The following is a 13,650-nucleotide window of genomic DNA, read 5'->3' as shown; positions in this document are numbered from 1 at the left end:
TTATTTCACTCAGCATAATCTCTTCCAGTCCCGTCCATGTTGCTACAAAACTTGGGGATTCATCCTTTCTTTCTTTTTTTTTTTTTTTTTTACAGCTTTATAAACATATATTTTTATCCCCAGGGGTACAGGTCTGCGAATTGCCAGGTTTATACACTTCACAGCACTCACCATAGCACATACCCTACCCAATATCCATAACCCAACCCCCCTCTCCCAACCCCGTCTTTTTTTTTTTTTTTTTTAAGATTTTATTTATTTGGCAGAGAGAGACACAGTGAGAGAGAGAACACAAGCAGGGGGAGTGGGAGAGGGAGAAGCAGGCTTCCCGCTGAGCAGGGAACCCGATATGGGGCTCGATCCCAGGACCGTACCGTCACTTAACCAACTGAGCCACCCAAGCGCCCCTGCATTTAGTAGTCTTTTTAGTAACACTGATATTTTTATTTTGAACTTACATAGAATGCTACATTTTACTATATATTCTGTATGAAAATATAAGAATTTATTTCTTTAGAAGTCAAGATTTTCAGTGTTAAGTGAAAAAGTATGGAAATGAAGAATTAAGAAAAACTCTTTAGATTTTAAATTGGAATATAAGTATTAGCATGAAATCAAAATTTATTTTCTCTTTGGGAAAAAAAAAAGTATTTTCCACCCTCCCACTGAAATATCCTTGAAGCAATGACAATTCAGTAGCAGTAAGTATACCTCCCATTCAGATGGTGGTCTCTAAATATGATTTCTCAGTAGAAGGAACCAGGGAACCAGGGCTCTTAGGAGAAATCACTGAATCCAGGTCTGGAAGAGGAAATACATAAGATGAACCTGGGCCATCTTATTCCAGAGAATAAGGAAGCTATTTGAATCCTGTCACAAAAATAGGAGAGTAACATTAAGGGCCTTTCGGTGATCTAAAATAGGGTGATACAAACATAAAAACAAATAATGACTGCAATATATATGAGTATATTAAAATGAATACAGAATGAGTTAATAATTACACACCTCCTTGGTCACTTTTGGAGGTTGTTAGGGAACTCTCTCATTACTTTGAAAAATGATAAATTAAGAGAAAGAATAAAGCATTTATTCTATTTTGTTTATCCTTAAAATTTTACCAGGAAACTAAATAATGTATGAAAGTCATTCACAGAGAATCTCAATCACACACACACACTGAAATGTTAGAAGGTAGCTCTCATGAAAGCATACATCTGGGCAATGATCATCCTTGGATGCTGAAATCAAGGCATGAAAGGTTGATGGAGGAATTAGGCTATGTCTCTGAATCAATGGATAATTTTAACATTAATAAAAATGTGCCACCAGACATTATTTACTTCTTGATATGATGCAGTAAGTAGTGCACACCTCCTCCCCATGAAGGACTCTTGCAGAAAGAAAAAAGAAAAAAATGAAGTTAATCAAACCTTTAGATCTTACTATCATATTGCCAGCTCATGAGGCGATATTGGGGATAAAGGCACAATTTACAAGAAACCAGGGAAGATCAATCAGCCAAATCCATAATGTTGGACACTGTATAGGACAGATATGTTAGGTTCTCCAAGAAACTACTGACATTTTTAAAAGGAGTGGGAGGGGGAATGCTTTTATAGCTTTTATATGGGATGTAACCAAAAAGCAGCATTAACATTAAAAGGTTTTGGTTGAGTAAGGCCTGCATTGAGTAAGGCCTACTTTTGGTGGTTTTTGAGAATGATTGTAGCTGAAGGATCTTATGTGCTCAGGGACTGTCCAGTGAGTGATTCGGAGCCTTTGAGAATTCTGGGGGTTCTTGGTGCTATAGGGAAGTTTGATTTGGTATTTGCGGCCTTTAACTTCCCTGCAGCCAAAGGCCTCAGGGGGATTGCTACCCTACATTCAGCCTACAGCTGTAGCTCTCTGTTCAGGTTGAGTAGGAATTCGAGCCTTCAGAGAACAACTTTCTAATACCCCAAATGTCTGCCATTTTATTTTAATGAGGAAATATATAAACCTGGCAGGTCATCCTGCCATCTAAGGGAAATTCCTTCTTGCCACAGTCAGTCTGAAGACAAGTCACTGCTGTGGTTTCACCAGACAGACTGATTAAAAGGAATGTCTCATTGTGGGACACAAAAAGAGACACATAAAAATGGGCTGGCTTTTAATAAAATAGTCTTTTATTGAGAAAAAAATTACTCTGGACCACCACTCATTCCTCCTCCAGGCATACACACTGTCACATGTTGAAACACAGAAACTGCAATGGAGCCTTTCAGATTGCCTGGATCACAGTATCTCCAAGTATACATGCTCTCTGCCAACAATCTTGGAGACATTTATTTAATGATATTATTCAGTAAGAGAATGTCCTATAGAGTGTCTGCTCATGTATTATTATAGTGGCTGCACAAGCTTATCTTTATAGGCTTCATATTTCCACTAAAATATAGGTCTTGTGATAAAACAAGCAAAGGTAGAAAAGTACAGCTTATAGTTTTAAGATATTCTTTGTCTAGATATTCTGTTTTAAGATTAGAATGGAGGCAAGCAAATGAAGGAATTGGAATCATCCCAAAGCATTTCTCCCTTCACTCAGTATTCAATTTGTCACCAAGTATATGTATTCAAGTCTATGGTAATGCTGCTATCTTATTCCAGGAAAATTAAAACATTGTCCCAAGTTGCCCTTCTGCCTCTCTGCTCCCTATCCAGTCATCCACACTGATGCCATATCAGGTTACTCCTTTTAAAACTCTTCAGTGGTTCCCACTGAATCTTCATGTTAACTGTCCAAGCTGCTAGTGTGCCATTTAAGACTTCTTACAAGTGGACCATGACATTCCTCTCCAGATTTATCTCCCTCATTCTACCATCACCTATAAACTACAATTCAGTTGAACTAAATTATGATCAATTTCCTACTTTGTTTTTTTGTTTTGTTTTGTTTTGTTTTTTTGTAACGTAGTGAACACATTTTGTGCATGAGAACAATCCAGGGAGCCAGGCATATGGCAGGTTCCTATGCCTCATGCCCAGGAGTTTTGATTTAGTGGGTTTGAGTTGGCAAAGATGTACATTACAATGACTCCAGCTAATGAGGAGGTACACATGTGTCACACTTTGAGGAACACTATTTTATGCCCTTGTAAGTTTTTTTCCTTTTCCTTTGAAACAAATATCCTTCCTTCCTAACCTCTTGACAAGCTGAATCTTCTGGACCTACCTCAAGTAGGTTTAATCATTTGCCCTGTGGGCTTGGCTGTATCTAGTACAGCTTCCTGGTTGCACTAATACAGCATATAGTTATTTTCCTAGGAGTTTTATTGTTAGGATGTTCAAGTTTTTCATGCAAAATTAATAGATAAAATATTTTAAAATGTGTCATTATACATATTGTATACTGTATAAAAAATTAAAAGTATATAAAAGGATAAAAATTAAAATGATCCAGAATTTCAGCACTAGGTGATTATCAACCACATTTCTGTTTCTTTGAAGTGGAAGTAGCTTAGTCAAGAGGTATAAACATGCTAATGGTCTCAGTATATACTTACCAATTACATCACAAAATTATATCAGTTTATCACCATCTAAGAATCTAAGAATATATGCAAATGCCCAACACACTAGGTTTTAAATGAACAGAAAAACAAATCCCTCTTTGTTATAATAAAATGGTATCTCATCATTATTGTAATATATATTTCCAGGATTGTTACTAAGGTTGAACCTTTAAAAATTTTATGTTTTCTTTCATTAAGGGTTAATATTTCCCTTTAAACTTAGCTTAACATTTTTAACATAAAAATAGAGCTTAAATTATACAATTTAATTTTAATCATGAAAGTTTTCAAATATACAGAAAAGTACAGAAAACTACATAATCAACCTGCTTTAAAAAGCATGATAGGAGTTTTCCAAGTCTGTTTCAGGTGCTTTTTCTATTTTAACAGAGCTCAAGACTCAAAATGCACCTCTTTCTTATTTCCCCTCACTTTCATGAGAAGCAACTGCTCTCCTGATGTTGGAGTGTATACTTTCTGTGCATATTTTAATGCTTGTATTATAAATATAATAACCCAGAGCAATATGAAGCATTATTCTATGTGTTTTAAAGTTGCTTATATGGTGTCAAACCGTGTGTATCCATTGCCATCATGCATTTTCACTATTATGTTTTGGACATACCCTATAAATCTATATTGTTTCATGAAGATCTGCCACATTTACTTTCTGGTATTCCATTACATAAATACAGCACAGTGCGTTCATCTCCCTATTGATGGATATTTAATTTAGTCCCAAATTTTGGTTATTACAAACAGTAATATTTATATACATTGCTCATTGAACATATATGTGTATGTGACTGTGAAATTGCTAAAGACTGATTCATTGGAGCTACTCTATTTTGCCAAATTGCTCTCCAAATATTTGTAGGCATCAAGGTCTAATAATTTATATTTCAAGTTTTTCACAACATTGTGCATTACTGAGGTCTTTATTGCCATTCATATAAGTGAGAATTTGTACTTTGTTACTGCTCTCATTTTTACTTTCTTGATTAGTAATGGGATTGAAATTTTTTTTTTATGTTTTATTGGCTATTCTCCTTCTTCTATAAATTGCCTCTTTATACTCCTTTCCAATTTTTCCATTTGACTCTGTCTTTTATTGTTAACTTATGTATTTTTTTAGGCATCCTGAGTAAGAATTCCTTGTTAGTATACGATTTACAGATACTTTCTTCCAGTTTGTGGAAAAAGTGATGTTATTTGGTTTTTCTTCTGCCTGTTGGATTATGATCTTACATTATTACATGAAATGTGAGAAAGCCGCATTAATTTAGTAGTTTCTCAACTCTTAAATTGATTATGTGACCTTGTTACAGGAAAGCTCAGAGTATGATAGTTGTGGCAAAGTCCAGTAGATCAGGAGATATTTTCTCAGTAAAACACAGTAACATTTGAACAAAGAGGTAAGAAAGGTTTTATGTGCAGTAAGAAATATTATATTGAATATAAAAAGCAATATTAGAAGAAATATTGGCTAAGAATTTATCCAAAATCATTAAAATACATATGACTATGCATTCAAAAAGCTCTATATATCCCAAACAGAATAGAAAACTAAACAAACAAAACACAACTGGGCACATCATAGGCAATCTTCTGCAAGCTAAAAACAGACCGACAATCTTCGTATACCTAGAAAAACAGACATAATACTTCCAAATAAGCATCAAAAAGACTAATGACTGACATTTCAACAGGAACTATGGAAGTCAGAAAATGAAAGATTAACATTTGAAAGCACTAAAGGAAAACAAACAAACCCTGCAAACTGGTAGTTTATATCCAGTAAAAAATGCCTCAAAATAGAAGGATAAGTAAAGATGTTTACAGTTAAACACAGCTGAGAGAACTTGTTGCCACTACAAGAAACATTTCTGGGAGTTCTGAAGGAAAATGATCCCAGATGGAAGCACATAACTGCAAAATGGAATGAGAGCACTTGAAGATGTAAACATGGAAAACTAGAAATGAGCCTGGAGTGGGAACCTGACCCATGGATGGGATGCTGTCGCCAGGCTACAGCGAGCTGCACCAGGAGAAGGTGACCTTGGGGATGACCCACAGCCTAGAATCTTCCCCAGGTGTGACAGAAGTCACTACTATAGAAAAGCCACCTGCCGAGTGTCATAGGATTTCCTCATGGGAACAAAAAAAAATAACCGTGTGCTACCTGAGAATGTGATGCATATTTATCTGATGACCAATAGCCCGCACATGACATGGAATGTGAAGCTGGATGAGCACACTATTCCACTGGGCAGCATGGCAAGTGACTGCATCTCAAACCTGACTCAACCCAACCAGTCTTCTGTGTATTCAACCCCCTAGTGCACCAACTCTGGCAGACCTGGAAGTTGATGCACCTGAAGCTGGTGAGAAACAGCGAGAAAAACCTCACTTTGATTCTCCCAGTGTGGTTTTTGAGCTGGATCCTTGCAATATGAATGGGGAGGTTTGCCTCATCTACAAAAGAGGGAAACCAACATTCATGAGACCCTGAGATCTGGTTCCTGGATAGAGCGTTGTCCTGGCATTTTCTCACAGATACCTTCACCACTTACTCTCTCCTTTTTATCATGCACCTGGGCTTGCCGCAGTAGTAAAATGCCTTCACCAGCTATGGCATTAGCTCACAGGCCAAAAATTGGTTCAACATGTATCAATCTATCACCTACAACCCAAACCTCCTTGCAGAAGGGACCAATTCCTTTGCGAACAAGCTGGATCCCAGCAAAGTGTTCAAAAGCAAGAAAAAGACCTTACTCCCTAAAAACAAAGGGCTTATCCAGCCTGCAGGTGGCCAGAGAGGGCCCTCAGGTCCTCCCTCCTCCTCTCAACCCTCTTTTAGCCCTGGAAACCCTGTCCAAAAATGAGCATCCCCACCAGCCCCACGGCGATGATTTCCATGCACAGATGGCCCAAGCCTCAGATTCTGTGTGTGGCACCACAGGCCTTTTCCTATCTGAGTGAGCCAAATCCTAGGCCTTTTACTCCCATTGTCATTAGCCAGGAGTTCAAGGGCATCATACTCAGGTCTCCCTTAGAGTCCTTTCCCAGCCCCTGCCTCTGAAAACTGTGGAGAGGGGCACCTGGGTGGCTTAGTCATTAAGTGCCTGCCTTCGGCTTAGGTCATGATCCCAGGGTCCTGGGATAGAGCCCTGCATCGGCTCCCTACTGTGTGGTGGGAAGCCTGCTTTTCCCTCTCCCACTCCCACTGCTTGTGTTCTTTCTCTTGCTGTGTCTCCAAAATAAATAAATAAAATAAAAAAAAAAAAAGGCTGAAAGCTGTGGAGAGTTTCAGAACTTGTTTAAGTAACTAAATAGATCTGTTAAGAACTTTCCTCTCTTTCCACCCCCAACCCTCTACACCCTTCAGCAGTGATTAGAGAAGTCCCCCAGAGAAACCATTGGTTTTGAGCCATGAGGCATTAGAACTGTGCTGTTCAACTGGTAACCACTGGCCACATGTGGCTATTTAAACTATCTTAAAAGTTCAGTTCCTCAACTACATTAGCTATGTTGTGAGTATTCATGTGGTTAGTAGATTCTATATTAGACAACACAGACATAATTGAACATTTCCATCATCACAGCAAGTTGTGTTGGGCAGCACTGCATTATAATATTTTCATACTGCCCTTTCTCAGTTTGTTTTTGTTAGAGAATGGGGATTCCTTAACCTGATGGCTCATAACGTTCCATGAAAATTCTTGAAGATACAATCGTATATGTTCTTTTTATTTTTATTTTAAGGAATTCTCACTCTACTCCTTTTTTAGTTTCCTGTAGTTTGTTGTTTCCAGTAAAAAACAAAACAAAACAAAAACCTACAAAATTATAAATGAACATTCTGTTTAAAACCTTAACTATTATATCTTATGCATATAAAATCTTATATTGAAAATATATGAAATTGATGGCACCAAAGGTGTTTTGGTTAATGGAATTAAACTATTTTAGTTTCTTTTAAGCTTTGGGAAGTATTTATAACTTACCATGTAGAATTCATACAGTGATATTAAGAGTAATCAATGAAATAACAAAAAATATATATATCTAGAAAACTAATAGAGGAAAGAAGGAATAAAAAATGGAATGATGATAATTGACTCTCTCTGCTTGACTTATTTCACTCAGCATAATCTCTTCCAGTCCCGTCCATGTTGCTACAGAAGTTGGGTATTCATCCTTTCTGATTGGAAGGGGAGGTGAACCATGAGAGACTATGGACTCTGAAAAACAATCTGAGGGTTTTGAAGGGGTGGGGGGTTGGGAGGTTGGGGGAACCAGGTGGTGGGTATTAGAGAGGGCACAGATTGCATGGAGCACTGGGTGTGGTACAAAAAACAATGAATACTGTTATGCTGAAAAAACAAACAAACAAACAAACAAACATAAAAACCGGAATGATGATTAATCCAAAGGAAGTCCAGAAAAGGGAAATGAAGAAACAAAGATGAAACAATTAGAAAACCATGACAAGATGGTTGACTTAATCTCAACCATCTCAGTAATAGTAAATGACTAAGTACTCCAGTTAAAGGGAGAATGGCCAGATTAGATTAACAAAGAAACAAACAAAAAAAAACAAATAAAAATTTAAAATCTAATGCAATACTGTTTACGGAGACATACTTTATATATAGTTACAAATATCTGAAAGCAGAAAAAGGCGAAAACACATAACATGCAATGAAAAATCAAAATAAAGCTGTTGTAGTTTCTCAATAGAAGAGAAAGAAGACTGACAAGAGTAAACAAAGTATATGAGGAACATTTCACAGTAATAAAAGGTTCAACTTAATCAACAGGAGGAAATAATTATAAACGTTTACACATCTATTAAAAAGCTTAATACATTGAAGGAAAAGCAGAACTAAAAAGAGAAATACAAATCTTGTAATTTGATATTTTAAAACTTCTTAGTAAATGAACAAGAAAAAAATTAAAGACCCAGGAAATTTAAACAACTGAATGAACATTACACCCAACATAATCAGAGTAAACATTTTCAAGTGCATTTGAAATATTTACCAAATGGACCATTAGCTAATCTATGTAGGTACATTCCATAATGTACACATTACATAGGTACATTCCAAGGAATTGGAATCCTAAGGAGTATATTCTTTGAATACAAGAGAAACTAGAAATCAACATAAGATTATTGGAAAATCTCTAAGTGTTTTGAAATTAAACACACACTATTATATAACAGATGTGTCAAAAAAAAGAAATCACAATGAATTATATTTTAAATTGAATGAAAAAAATCTGACATATCAGAAATTCTGAGATGCATTTGAAATGGCGGCCAAAGGGAAATTTTTAGCTCTAAATTAGTATATTGAAAAGAAAGGTTGAAAATCAATGTTCCAATCTACTATCTCGAGAAACTAGAAAATTAACTATAAACTAAACATATTTAAATATTCCTTAAAAAGTAGAAGGAAGTTAATAAAGGTAACAGTAATTAAAATTTCAAAAAGCAGACATAATTTTTAAAAAATATTTAATTAATTTATTTATTTAAAAGAGAACAAGACCAAGAATGAGAGAATGAGAGAGAAAGCACGCACAAGCAGGGGGAGTGGCAGAGGGAAAGGAAGAAGCAGCGGAGCCCAAGGCAGATGGGGGGCTAGATCCCAGGACCCTGGGGTCATAACCTGAGCTAAAGGCAGACATTTAACTGATTGAGCACCAAGGCACCCCAAAAAGCAGACATAATTTTAAAGAAAATAAACACAGGAAAAATTTTTTCTCAAAAAAGATTAATGAAGTATTTTGTTAATAGCAAGATAGTAAAGGAAGATAAAGAATAGAAATTATCAATATCATAAGTAATAAAAACACAGATATTACAAATCCTAAAGATACTGAAAACAGAATTAATGTTTATTAACAAATTAATACTAATAAATTTGATAAATTAGGTAAAATAAGCAAATACCTTTAAAACCACATGTGACAAAACATGAATAACTCTATCATTTGAGGAGTCCAGTGAAAAATGAGGAGTTTCTTTGTTCAAACATTAATAAAAAATTTAAAGATGGTGACAATAAAGCATTAAATTAAGTGTAAGACATTTATAAGCGGATGTGACTTCATAGGCTCTATGCCCATGAAGCTGGCCTTGTTTCCAAAACTGGCATAAAAATAGAAATTCTGATCATTCCTATACCCATTAAAGAAACTAAAGCCACAGTTTTCAGCTTTCCAGAGATTTAACATGGAATAATCCCAATTAGCTAAATCACTTCCAGCAAATAATTGAAACGGAACACTTCATATTTTTTGTTTCTCAATAGGTAATAATTGGCATTGCATTGCAAAGAAGAAAAATTACATGCCAATTTCTTCCTTGTGAATAGATGCACAAAATTTGAACATATATTATCAAATCAAATCCAGCAATATATAATACTTCATGACTAAGTGAAGTGTATTCCAGTGGCATAAGATAGTTTTCAACATAAGAAAAATCAATAATTGTAACTGACCACATTAACAAAATAAGTGACAAAAATCATACAATCATCTAAAGAGATGCAGAAAAGGCATTTGATAAAATTGTATGTCAATTCATGATGAAAAAAATAATCTCAACAAATAGGAATAGAAGAGATCCTCTTTCATCTGCAAAGCATGTCTACAAAAACCTATGGTTAACATGGTAACTAATAATGAAATATTGAACATTTTCCCTATGAGGGTGGAATAAGACAAATGGGTCCAATGACATCAATTCTATTCAAGTTTTATTGGAAATCCCAAACACTGTAAAATTCAAGAGAAGAACATAAATTCTATAAAGACTGGATAGAAAAAAGTAAAACCATCATGATTTTCAGTAACATATTTGAGTATCTAGAAAATATAAAGGAACCTACAAATGATTAGAATTTATAAGTGAAGTTAGCAAGATCACTGGATACAAGATCAATATTAAAAATAAATTGTATTTCTACATTCCAGGAATAAGGAATTAGAAAATGAGATATAAAGTTACATATAGAAGTTTCCAAGAAATTAGATGCTTAGGAATAAATGTAACATGACTGAAGACTACAGCCATTGCTAAGAGAAATTAAAAAAGACCTAAATAAACAGTGATGAATCAATTGGATACCCATTGGAAAAAAAAAATGAATATGACCCCTATCTTATGCTGTAAACAAAAATCAACTGGAAATAGGGCATACACTGAAATGTGAAAGGTAAGCTATAAAGCTCTCAGGAAAAAATGTAGGAGAATACCATCAGGACCTTGGGGTAGTTAAAGGATACAGGAATGAAAAACACATTATAAAAGATAATTGGTGAACTGGTGAACTTCATAAAAATTAAGATGTTCTATTCATCAAAAGGGATTTTACAAGTAAAAAGTAAACTGAAAACTGGAAAAAGTTATTTTTAGTGCATATATCACAAAAACAACACATATCCAAACTATAAAAAATTTCTATCAAATCAATAGGGGAAAAGCAATAAAAAAAATAATGGGACAGAAATATCAACAGACTCTGTATAAAAAAGAATGTACAAATTGCAGATAAGCATATGAAAAGGCGATCAACAGAATTAGCCATCAGGAATACATTTGAAAGCCATAATAAAATACTACTACACACCCACAAGCCTGACTAAAATTAAAAGAACTAAGAATATCTAGTGTTGGCAAGGATGTACTGGAACTCTGGCTATCACACATTGCTGGAAGGAGTGTAAACTGATAGAATCATTTTGGGCAATTCTTTGGCAGAATCTACTAATGGGGATCCATGTGTGTACCCATATTACCCAGCAATTATACTTCTAAGTATGCATGCAACAGAAATATTGCATATGTCTATCAAAAGCTGTGTAAAAAATGGTCATTTTACCTTTATTCATAATAGCAAGAATCTAGAAACATTCCAATTGTCCAACAACTTGATAGTGAATAAATAATACCTAGTAATGGGGGAAAAACCCAATACAACTACTGAACACATCAACATAGAAATATCTAGCAGATATAATATTGAGGCAAAAACATATATATTGTCTAGTTTCATTTATTCATGGTCAAGAATAGGCTAAACCAATCTATTGTGATAAAGATCAGAAGTGTAGTTACTCTTTATTTTGATAAAGGTCAGAAGAAAGTGTATTGACCTTAAAAGGAAATGAGGTAGACTTCTGGGCTGGTGATAATAGTCTATATCTCAATCTGGATGGTGGTTATGTAGGGAAATAAATTAGTAAAAAATGACTTTTTGTACTTCACTGTGTGTTAAAACTCAGTTTCAAAAAGCATTCAAACTTGAGATTTGCAAGATGAGAAGTTAGAACCGATTCTAAGGGCTTTTGTTGTTGTCGTTTGGTTTGTTTTTTTATTTTTGGCCTACAATTTGGAAGGATAGCATTGTCATTAATTGAGATAGGGAATGGTATGGATGGAACATTTATTATAAGTTAGACTGAAAGTTCATGTTAGACATACTGAGTTTGAAATACCTACTAGATCTCCAATTCAATGTGTACTTGGTAATAGGGGCCTGGTGTTTAGGAGCAAACTGTCTAATGGCATATAGATGACATTTTTAGCCTTTAGACTGGATGCCATCACAAAAGGAATAAAGTAGATAGCAAATATTAGCAAGGATGGATCTCTGGTGTGCTGTCATGTCAAAGAGTGGGAAGAAGGAAAATGCAATGCAAGGTAATGGAAACGGAGAAGGAGCAACTGAGTGTTATGTCCTAGAAACCAAATAATGAAAGTGTATCAAGGGGATGAACATGATTAGCTTCATTAGATGCCATTCATAAGTAAGAGGAGGAATGAGAATTGAATATTAGTTTAGCAATATGGATACTACTGATGACCTTAGAAAAAGCAGTTTTAAGTGACATAGAGGGAATGCAAATCCGAATGGAGTAAGTCTGAAAGAGAAGGAAAAAGGTGCACTTGGAGACAGTCCTATAGACATGTGTTTCAAGGAGTTGCAATGCAAAGGAGAGTGAGGGAAAAGTTAAGCCACCCAGAAGTGGGATCAAGCATTTTCCTTTTTTTATATGTTAGGAGAAATGACAGATATGTATATGCTGAGGGGAATGATCTAGTAAAGAGCTGATATAAGAAAGAAAGAAAATTTGACAAAGCTGTATTTTTGGGTAGGCAATAGCAGACGGGATTTAGAGCACAAGGGGGGAGATTTGTCTCAGACTGGCTCATGGGTAGTTGATCTGGAGTAACATAGAGAAAAGCAAAGTATGTGAGTGCAGATACTTCTAAGTGAGGAAATATGCTGTGGTTGCGGTCTGTGGAAGTTCTCTTCCAGTTGCTTAATTTTCTCAGTAAGGAAGCATATCTTCAGCTGGAAGTGAGGAAAGGATAGGAAGTTTAAGTGGTTTCAGGAAAGTAGAGAAGATATGCAATGGTCCTTCAAGAGAAGAGGGGGGTGACTAGACTTTGACATGCATTTTGATGATCTGATAGCATTCATGGCTCACCTGAAGTGTGTGGTCATGAATATGGTTTTGAATTTTTCTACAGTTATTACCAGCTCATGGGGTTTATATAAAGCAAGCGGAGAGATTAAACTGAGTAGTGATTTTTTGGGAAGTTAGCACAATACTGAGTTTCACAGGATAAAGTTATGGAACTGAGAGAAGAACAGATGCAGGATATATGGAAGGACATGATTATAACTACTATTTATAAACCTTAAGCTAGATGAAAAAAGGAGAAAAAGCATTAAGTGGAGAAAGAGGGAAGTGTGGTAGGATCAGTTGACTCAGTCTATTGTAAATTGCTGTTGAAATATATTGCTGAGAAGGAAGATAATAAGGATTAGAGCAGAAATAATTGATGTAGAAACTAAACAACAACAAGAACAACAGAACAGATCAATGAAACCAGGAGCTGTTTCTTTGAAAAAAAATCAATAAAATTGATAAGCCTCTAGCCAGACTTATCAAGAAAAAAAGAGAAAGAACCCAAATAAATAAAATCACAAATGAGAGAGGAGAAATAACAATCAACACCACACAAGTACAATCATAAGAAATTATTATGAAGAACTATATGCTGGGGCAC

At 35.2% G+C, this 13,650-nt stretch overlaps 1 pseudogene; it reads left to right on the top strand.

Moving 5' to 3' along the window:
• Positions 1–306: 306 nt before the first annotated feature.
• Positions 307–6,728, top strand: LOC125081410 (tubulin polyglutamylase complex subunit 2-like; annotated as a pseudogene).
• Positions 6,729–13,650: the final 6,922 nt, after the last annotated feature.

Source organism: Lutra lutra, chromosome 11 (assembly GCF_902655055.1).
Source record: "Lutra lutra chromosome 11, mLutLut1.2, whole genome shotgun sequence".
Classification (NCBI taxonomy): Eukaryota; Metazoa; Chordata; class Mammalia; order Carnivora; family Mustelidae; genus Lutra; species Lutra lutra.
Note: the sequence above shows the minus strand (reverse complement) of the source record. Positions and strands in the feature narration are given on the sequence as shown.